The 9,722-nt window shown below is 42.4% G+C and overlaps 1 protein-coding gene across 1 annotated transcript in view; it reads left to right on the top strand.

The window, feature by feature from the left end:
* LOC103254247 (sentrin-specific protease 6-like) overlaps positions 1–9,722 on the top strand; it is a gene marked incomplete at its 3' end in the record, with an annotated part of 66,534 nt that overhangs the window by 10,272 nt on the left and 46,540 nt on the right. The gene's annotated exons all lie outside the window — the stretch shown is intronic.

Below are 9,722 nucleotides of genomic sequence, written 5' to 3'. Positions count from 1 at the left end.
GAGCAGCCACTGCACTCCAGTCTGGGCAACAGAGTGAGACTCCAACTCAAAAAAAATATATATATATATATACTTTGCCCATCTTGCTGTTTGATCTTTAGAGTACTACTGGTAGGAATTCTTTATGTTGAGTTTGACACTCCCCTACCACCCCCACAATTTGGCATCCCAGAAATCTAGACACATGTTATAATGATAGCATGACATGGTTTATTTATTTAATTTTTTTTTTTTCTGGGTGCAATGGCTGACCTGTAATTCCAGCTACTTGGGAGGCTGAAGCAGGAGGAACACTTGAGGCTAGGAGTTGAGATCAGCCTAGGCAACATAGTGAAACCTTGTTTTGAAAAAGAAAGATGGGTGGTGGCTCACGCCTATAATCCCAGCACTTTGGGAGGCCGAGGTGAGAGGATTGCCTGGGCCCCCGGGTTTGAGACCAGCCTGGGCAACTTGGTGAGACCTCATCTCTACAATAAATCAAAAAAATATCTGGGCATGGTGGCTGAAACAGAAGGATCACCTGAGCCCAGCAGGTTGAGGATGCAGTGGCCATGAACATGCCACTGCACTCCAGCCTGGGCGACAAAGTGAGAATCCGACTCAAAAAAGAAAGGAAGGGAGGGAGGGAGGGAGAGAGGAAGGAAGGAATTTTGCACTGTAGTATATACAAGAATGGTGCATCTTGACCAAGTATGGGGGCTCATGCCTGTAATCCTAGCACTTGGAAGGCCTAGGTGGCAGGATTGCTTGAGTCTAGGAGTTCAAGACCAGCCTAGGCAACATAGGTAACCTCATCTTTACAAAGAATTTGAAAATTAGCAAGGCATGGTAGGTGGTGTATGCCTGTGTATAGTCCCAGCTGTTGAGGAGGCTGAGGTGGGAGGGTCACTTGAGCTCAAGAGGTAGAGGCTGCAGTGAGCTGTAATGGTACCACTGCATTCCATCCTGGGTGAGAGAGACCCCAGCCCCCAAAAGAAAAAAGAATGATGTCTCTTATAACAAACAGTTTAATGGAATTGAAGAAATACAGTATTTTGGAAAAACTGGCCCCTTGCTGTGAACTACTTGTTGCTAATTTTTTTTTTTTTTTTTGAGTTGGAATCTCACTCTGTCACCCAGATTGGAGTGCAGTGACCGCTCCCGGCCACCGCAGCCTTGACGTGCTAGGCTCCGGCGATCCTTCCGCCCAGCCTTCCAAGTAGCTGGAACTACAGGCTCACGCTTCCGCACCCAGCCAATTTTTATTTATTGTAGAGATGAGGTCTCGCCAAGTTGCCCAGGCGGGTCTTGAACCCATGGGCTCAGACAATCCACTCACCTCGGCCACCTCAGCCTCCCAAAGTGCTGGGATTACAGTCTGAGCCACCAAGCCCAACTGTTGCTAATTTTTTTTTTTTTTCTTTTTTTCTGAGTTGGAGTCTCACTCTGTCACCCAGACTGGAGTGCAGTGGTATGCTCCCGGCCACCGCAGCCTCGACCAGCTGGGCTCTGGCGATCCTTCCGCCTCAGCCTTCCAAATAGCTGGAACTACAGGTGCACGGCATCACGCCTAGCTAATTTTTTGATTTGTTGTAGAGAAGAGGTCTCACCAAGTTGCCCAGGCGGGTCTCAAACCTGTGGACTCAGGCAGTCCACTCCCCTCAGCCTCCCAAAGCACGGGATTACAGGCTGAGCCACCGAGCCCGGCCTGCTAATTTTTTAACTCAGGTTTTTCAGTGGTCTTTTGTCATTGCTTATGCCTTGGGAAAAATGTATTTTCTTATGTTGTCAAATATGTCAGTCATCTTGTTTTAATGGCTTTTTAGTTTACTTTCTTGATTCTGAATGCTATTAATTTAATAACTTATTTGCCTTGTCTTATTAATATATATAATAATTTCATAATAGCAAAACCAACATAAAATTACTTTAAAATTGCTTTGGTTTGTTTCCTTGTTGTTTTTGGTGACACTATCCCATTGGGAATGCATGTTTACATTACTATGTTTGGAAGTCATCTGAATTTATTTATTCCTGATTGATAGTCTACCAACTGGATAGAGAATTAGGTTTATTTTTTTGTTTGTTTTGTATTGTGAGGAATTGCTTTTTCTTTTCATTTGTTTTGCAATTATAGAAAACCTTTATACATGGCTCCAATGTCACACCTACAAAAGAAGTAATAATCAGAGAAATCTGGTTTTGTCCTGGTTGGCCCTGGGAGGATGAGCCTGCACAGGTCACCGCCTGGGCTCCCCAGCTGGGGCGTAGCGATGAGCATCACTGGTGGAGACCCACAGGCAGAGGCGGGAGCCAGGGGACTTCCCTCACACCCTGCGGTCCAAACCACAGGGCCCAAGCGCTTCTTCACAAAGCCAGCTCTGCACCCTGGCCCTCCCTGGAGAATCTCACTGGGGCTCCTCCCTGGGTGCCCTGCCACCCGTGTCTGTTCCCTAAGTCTCTTCATGTGAACCAACAAGGATGAATTTTCCTTCCCTCTGTTCCTTTCTTTTTCCACATAGGCAACCTGTTTTAAAAATGTTATGATTTAAGCCTGCCTTTGTTTTTTGTTTTTTCTGTTTTTTGTGGTTTTTTTTTTTTTTTTGAGTTAGAGTCTCACTCTGTTGCCCAGGCTGGAGTGCAGTGGCACGCTTCCAGCCACCTGCTGGGCTCCTCAACCTGCTGGGCTCCATCGATCCTTCCGCCTCAGCCTTCCAAGTAGGCAAACTACAGGGGCGCGCTACCACACCTGGCTGATTTTTTGTTTTGTTTTGTTTTTCGGTTTATTGTAGAGAGGAGTTCTCACCAAGTTGCCCAGGCTGGTCTTGAACCCACGGGCTCAGGCTGTCTTCTCACCTCAGCCTCCCAAAGTGCTGGGATTATAGTCGTGACCCACTGCACCTGGCTGTTTGTTTGTTTTTAGTATAATTATATGCCTCCCTTCTTGGAGGAAGCTATCCACACTGTTTGGCACCTTGATTTTTTTTTTTTTTTAACTTAGCAGTATTTCTGTAGATCCCTCTACAGCAAAGTGTTCAGAGTTCTTGGATCATCCCTTTTACTGTTATATAGCACTTCAGTGGTTGGAGACTATGGATACTTAGTTTGTCCACTGTTGATGAACACAGGTTTTTGTCAGTCTTGCTGTTATACGTAGTGTTTTAATAAAGCCTTTGTGCATATATATGTTTTTAAAAATCTCTGCAATATATTTATGGGATAGCTTCCTAAAATTTTAGTTGCAATTTCAAAGGGTTAATTCATATGCAGTTTTGCTAGTTGACAAGTTCTCTGTTCATAGAAATTAACATTTGTCATTCCTGTTAGCAGTGTATGAGTTCCTATTTTGCTCTAACTTTACAACGTTTGTGGTCAGACTTGAATTTTTGCTGGTCTTAACACGGTGCCCTCTTCACATATTTCCTGTATTTACAGTGTAATAGAATTTTAGAGACTTAAATTTACGTTTGCCTCTGGCTTTCTGGGCTTTTTCCCCCCCTCTAAAACATCTCTATTTTATCAAAGTTTAAGGAATTTATTGAACTTGATGTTTTTTTCCCTCAATACTAGAAAATTTTTTTTTAATCGCATTACTCATACTGAAAAACTGTAAGGTTTTTTCATACTGCAGATTTTTCTTTGCTTTTTTATTTTAACATCCAGATTACCTAAAATGCTGCCTTTTAGGTTTTCTTTAAATAGACCAAAAGAGAGTGAACTTTGTAGGGAAAAACAAAGTGTTTTTTCTCATTAACCTATAGGGCATTGGTCTTTATACAGATAAACATTTTGCTTATACATTTCTCATATGATTTAAAAATGTATGTGCTTTATTACATATTTTTATTTTTTTATTATTTTTATTTTATTTTTTTGAGTCGGAGTCTCACTTTGTTGCCCAGGCTGGAGTGCAGTGACATGCTCACGGCCATCGCAGCCTCGACCTGCTGGGCTCAGGTGATCCTTGATCCTTCTGCCTCAGCCTTCCAGGTAACTGGAGGTGTGCACCACCATGTCTGGCTAATTCTTTTTGATTTATTGTAGAGATAAAGTGTTGGGATTGTAGATGTGAGCCACTGCGCCCGGCCTTACTACATATTTTTAAAGATGTAAATATTGATATTTTAAAGTAAAACAAGGACCCTTAGATGTAGTCAGTGATCTCTAAAGATCATTCTTTAATAGCATCATCTGTGTTAAAAACACATAAACCATCTCATCTTAACAGTTGGAAATTTTATAATAAGCCTTTTCCTCCTTCGATTTATATCCCTGTTCAGTTTTTTTGTAGAATTTTAGCTTAATATGTATTTATGTAATTAAATGTATTTGTGTAATTAAAAATCTATACCAGGCATAGTGGCTCACGCCTGTAATCCCAGCACTTTGGGAGACTGAGGAGAGAGAGAGGATTACCTGAGCCCACAGGTTCAAGACCAGCCTGGGCAATTTGGCAAGACCTGTCTCTACAATAAATAAATAATTTTTTAAAATTAACCACGCAGTGGCACTCACCCTTAGTTCTAGCTACCTGGAAGGCTGAAGTGGAAGGATTGCCTGAGCCCAACAGGTCAAGGCTGTGGTGGTTCTGAATGTGCCACTGGACTCTAGCCAGGGCAACAGAATGAGACATCGACTAAAAAAAAAAAAAAATCTATTATCCTATTATATTTTATATAATAAAGGGATATATACTCACTGAAGTTTAACATTAAGTAAAAGTCCTTTTACTAAAACGTTCTAAGTTTAAAAAAATTAAAGCTGGGTTGAGCTATCGTAATTACTAGTAAACACTTAACCTAAGACATATATTACCGATATAATTATTAAGCATATTGTGTAAAATAATACTGGAAATGTATCTTTTAAAGTGGTTGGGGCTGATGTTTCCCTTTTTATTCATTTAATTCATCTTTTCGTGAATAAATAACTTATTGCCCGAATGAAACTTGCAGAGCAGTTTTCTTTTTTTAATTAAAAAAATGTTTAATTGACAGATAATAATTGCATACCTATAGAAGCAGTGGCACAGTCATGGCTCTCATGGCTCACCACAGACTGGACCTCCTGGGCTCAGGTGGCCTCCCTAGCTGGGGCTATAGGCATATGCCATCATGCCCGGCTAATTTTGAAAGCTTTTTTTAGAGACAAGGTCTTGCCATGTTGCTCAGGCAGGTCTCAAACTCCTGGGCTCAAGCAGTCTTCCCACTTCAGCTTCCCAAAGTGTTGGGATTACAGGTATGAGCTATGGTGCCCATCTGGCAGTTTTCTTTTCTTTCTTTCTTTTTTTTTTTTTTTTTGGAGTTGGACTCTCACTCTGCCACCACAGCCTTGACCTACTGGGCTCAGTTGATCCTTCCACCTCAGCCTTCCAAGTGACTAGAGCTACAGGCATGCGCCATCACACCCAGCTAACTTTTTGTTGATTTATTGTAGAGATGAGGTCTTGCCAAATTGCCCAGGCTGGTCTCAAACCTGTGGGCTCAGGCAGTCATCTCACCTCTGCCTCCCAAAGTGCTGGGGTTATAGGCATGAGTAATTGCACCCGGCCTGATAATTTTTTAAAATAAATGTTTTGGAGGTTTTTTTTTTGTCTTAAACTCTCAGAAAATAAAGCTGAAATCTTGTTAATTTTGGTATGCTTTGACCAATACAATATTTTTTGTAAAATATTTTGAGTTTTGTTTAAAAGCAAATTTATTAAAAGGAATGTTAATAAGATTTATTAAGAGGAATAGTTAATAGGTGTAGAAAAAAGGTCAAACACCAAATTCTAGAAAGCAGAAAAAAAACTGGAGAAATGTATAGATCACTTGAACCCAAGATTTCTAGACCAGTTTAGGCAACATAGTGAGACCTTGTCTCTACAAAAAACATTTAAAAATTAGCTAGGCATGGGGGTGCCTGTAGTCCCAGCTACTCAGGAGACTGAAGTGGAAAGATTGCCTGAGCTCTGGAGATCAAGGCTGTGGTGAGCCACGAACCTGCCACTGTACTCCAGCCTTGGTGATAGAATGAGTCCCTTATTCAAAAAAGAAAAAAATAAGGAACTACCTTAGGTAAATCAGGGGGCTAGCAGCCTGAAGTTTTTAATATTTATTTTTTTAGATAAGAAAATGTAGTTTATTTAAAAGTAAATGAGAGAAAGAAAAAGAGAAGATTCACCTGCCCAAGGTGGGGAAGGGGAACCAAAGCCAGGAAGCATGTTGACAGCCATAGCTCAAAGAGCACATGGCCACACCAGAGTCTAGCAAGGCAGTGGCCCTATTTTTATTTCTGAAGATTGAGGTCTCCTATGTTGCCCACAGGCTTATGTTGAACTCCTGGCCTCAAGTGACCCTCCTGCCTCAGCCTCCTGAATCTCTGGGATTACAGGTGTGGGCCACCTCGCCCAGCTTTTCATTTCAAAGATACATATAAATATATATCTCAGCTCCTGATTCAAAGATCAAACAATACAGCTTTGGTTTTGACCAGTTTATTACCTGCTTGTAATAAGCCACATCAGATTTCAGTCGTTTTGTTTTGTTTTGTTTTGTTTTGTTTTGTTTTTTTGAGTTGGAGTCTCAGACTGTCGCCCAGACTGGAGTGCAGTGGCTGCTCCCGGCCACCGCAGCCTCGATCTGCTGGGCTCCGGCGATCCTTCTGCCTCAGCCTTCCAAGTAGCTGGAATTACAGGCATGCGTTACCACACCCGGCTGATTTTTTGATTTATTGTAGAGATGAGGTCTCGCCAAGTCGTCCAGGTGGGTCTTGAACCCACGGGCTCAGGCAATCCACTCACCTCAGCCTCCCAAAGGCGCGTGATTACAGGCTGAGCCACCGAGCCCGGCCCAGTCATTTTTTTTTACGCCTATGTTGTCTTTGCATTGTTCTCCTTTGATTTTTCTCCCAGTAGCAGTACCTTTTAAAAATAGTAATTAAAGGAGAAGTGACAAAGTCAGTCAGTAAATGCATATTTTCACCACTGTTGCTTTTCTGTTTTGCAGTCTAACTAAATCAAGAAAATCTACTTTGGCCCCAAATACCCAGTTTCTAATCCGTGATTCACCTTTAACAGAAGCGTATGCAAGACAGGGACAGACACGAAGCCACACCACTGTTTTACATCCAGTAGAGATACTAGTACTTCAAATGTGTCCTTCCAAGAGGGTTTTAGACTGTAAAAAAAATAGGAGAGCACATGTCTTTTGTGATGGGGGTAAAGGGGCGGTTGTGAAAGTGAATGCAGGAGAGGAGATAGTGTGTGGTGGCTTTTCTACAGTTGACTTTTATTTTATTTTCATTTTATTTATTTATGAGTTGGAGTCTCACTGTGTTGCCCAGGCTGGAATGCAGTGACACACTCACGGCGACTGCAGCCTCGACCTCCTGGGCTCAGGTGATCCTTCCAAGTAGCTGGGACTACAGGCATGCACCACCACACCCGTCTAAATTTTTGCTTTGCTGTAGAGACCAGGTCTCGCAGTGTTGCCCAGGTTGGTATTGAACCTGTGGGCTCAGGCAGTCCTCTTGCCTCCACCTCCCAAAGTGCTGGGATTACAGGCATGTGCCACCATACTGGGCTGCAGTTGACTTTTAAAGTTAGTTTTAGGAGAGTGTAAAAATGGAGATTGAGGAATTAGAAATTGATTACCATGCCTAAAGTTAGTGATGATCCTTTAGAAAGTCTTTATGTACACCAAGATTTTACATATACCTGGATTTTGAATGGTTTGTGGGTGATATGTAGATCTATAAACCAAAAGAAGAAACAGGCAAAGCTAACACAAGTAAGTGTTTATTTGGGGCAAGTTTGAGGCCTGCCACCTGGGAGCATAGATTGAAGTTGCCCTGAATAGATGTTGAAATGACTAACATAAGATACTGATTGACTGCACATCCTCTTTGTGTTGCACCCTGGGGTCATGAAGGTAATGGGTGAGGACCACAATGTCAGTGGGTGATAACATTTTAGGTAATTTGTCTGCTGCACAGGAAACTACAGGGAAGCAGCTCAAAATACCTTGGAGCAGTTGCTCTGGGCATGGATATTGGCTGTGACTGAAGTCCCACACTCCTGTCCTTGGACCTGACAAGCTTTGCATACCTCACACGGCTCAGACTAACACCACGAGTGCCATTGGTTTAAACTAACATAGCTCAGTTCTCCATTCAATCATGAGCGTGGAATCAGGAGAAGGCCTTTATTTTGGTTCACAGTGTCTTTTTGCTGTTTCCCTCTGTTCCACAGAACGGTCTTCTCTTTGCCTTGGGGCTTCTGCAGTCTTACTGTGCTTCTTTGTTAGTCATGAGAACATTTTCACATTATCCCTGTAGACAGTACCTTCCACATTATTCTTTCTGGATCTTCTTACAGGCTTAGTAGGACCATCATTTATATTACTCTTTGGTTCTCAGCTAGGTGTGGTAGCCCACACCTGTAATCCTAGCACTTTGGGAGGCTGTTGTGAGTGCATTGCCTGAGCCCAGGAGTTTGAGACCACCCTGGGGGATCATGACGAGATCTCATCTCAAAATAAATAAATACATTAGCTGGGCATGATGGCATGCGCCTGTAATTCCAGCTACTTGGATGGCTGAGGCGGAAGGATCACTTGAGCCCAGCAGGTTGAGGCTGCGATAGGGGTGAGCATGCCACCCTGGGCAACATAGTGAAATTCTGACTCAAAAGGAAAAAAGTAGCTGAGACTACAGGTGTGTGACACCACGCTTGGCTAATTTTTTTTTATTTCTATTGTAGACATGAGGTTTTGCCGAGTTTCCCAAGCTGGTCTCTAACCCATGGGCTCAGGGAATCCTTTCATCTCCACCTTCCAAATTGCTGGGATTACAGGTGTGAGCCACAGCACCCAACCAGGTCTCTTATTATCTGATATTCTTAGGTACTAAATTCCTATCTCTTTTTTACTTAAATTATGTGATATGTAGCCACAAGCTTGAGGCCAGGAGATTGAGACCAGCATGGACAACCAAGTGAGACTCTGTCTTAAAAAAAAAAAAATGTAGAGAGTGGTAGTGCAAGCCTATAGTCCCAGCTACTTGAGAGGTTGAAATGAATCCAGGAGTTCGAGACTAGTCTGGGCAACATAGTGAGACCTTGTCTCTGCAATAAATCAAAAAATTAACTGGGTGTGGTGGTACGCCACTACTCACCTACTGGGAATGCTGAGACAGGAAGGTCACTTGAGCCCAGAGGTTTGAGTCTTCAGTGAGCTGTTATCACCACTGCACTCCAGGCTGGGCGATAGACTGGGCAAGAGAACTGCCTGAACCCAGGGGTTTGAGACCAGCCTGGGCAACTTGGTGAGACCGTATGTCTACAATAAATTAAAAAATTAGCCAGGCATGGTGGCGTGTGTCTGTAGTTCCGGCTACTTGGAATGCTGAAACGGAAGGATCACCTGAGCCCAGCAGTTAGAGGCTGCGGTGGCCATGAGCGTGCCACTCCAGCCTGGGCAACAGAGTGAGATCCTGACTCAAAAAAACCACACACACACACACACTTTACTTTTATATGTAATTTATATATTTATATTTAAAAACAAAATATACACATATGCACATATATATGTGATGTAATATAACTTTGAGTTAAAGTTACTACATAGTGATAAATTTTTGCAGTTAGTAGACTCAATGAAATATCCATTAATCTAGCAAATACATATTGAGCACAGTGTTCAATTTATTGCCTGGTTTATTCACAATATCTAAAAAACTTAACGATATGGTAAACTTTA

Source organism: Carlito syrichta, unplaced genomic scaffold (genome assembly GCF_000164805.1).
Source record: "Carlito syrichta isolate Samal-C Ts95f unplaced genomic scaffold, Tarsius_syrichta-2.0.1 Scaffold274019, whole genome shotgun sequence".
NCBI classification, from domain to species: domain Eukaryota; kingdom Metazoa; phylum Chordata; class Mammalia; order Primates; family Tarsiidae; genus Carlito; species Carlito syrichta.
The sequence above is the reverse complement of the archived record's forward strand: the minus strand, read 5'-3'. Positions and strand labels throughout refer to the sequence as shown.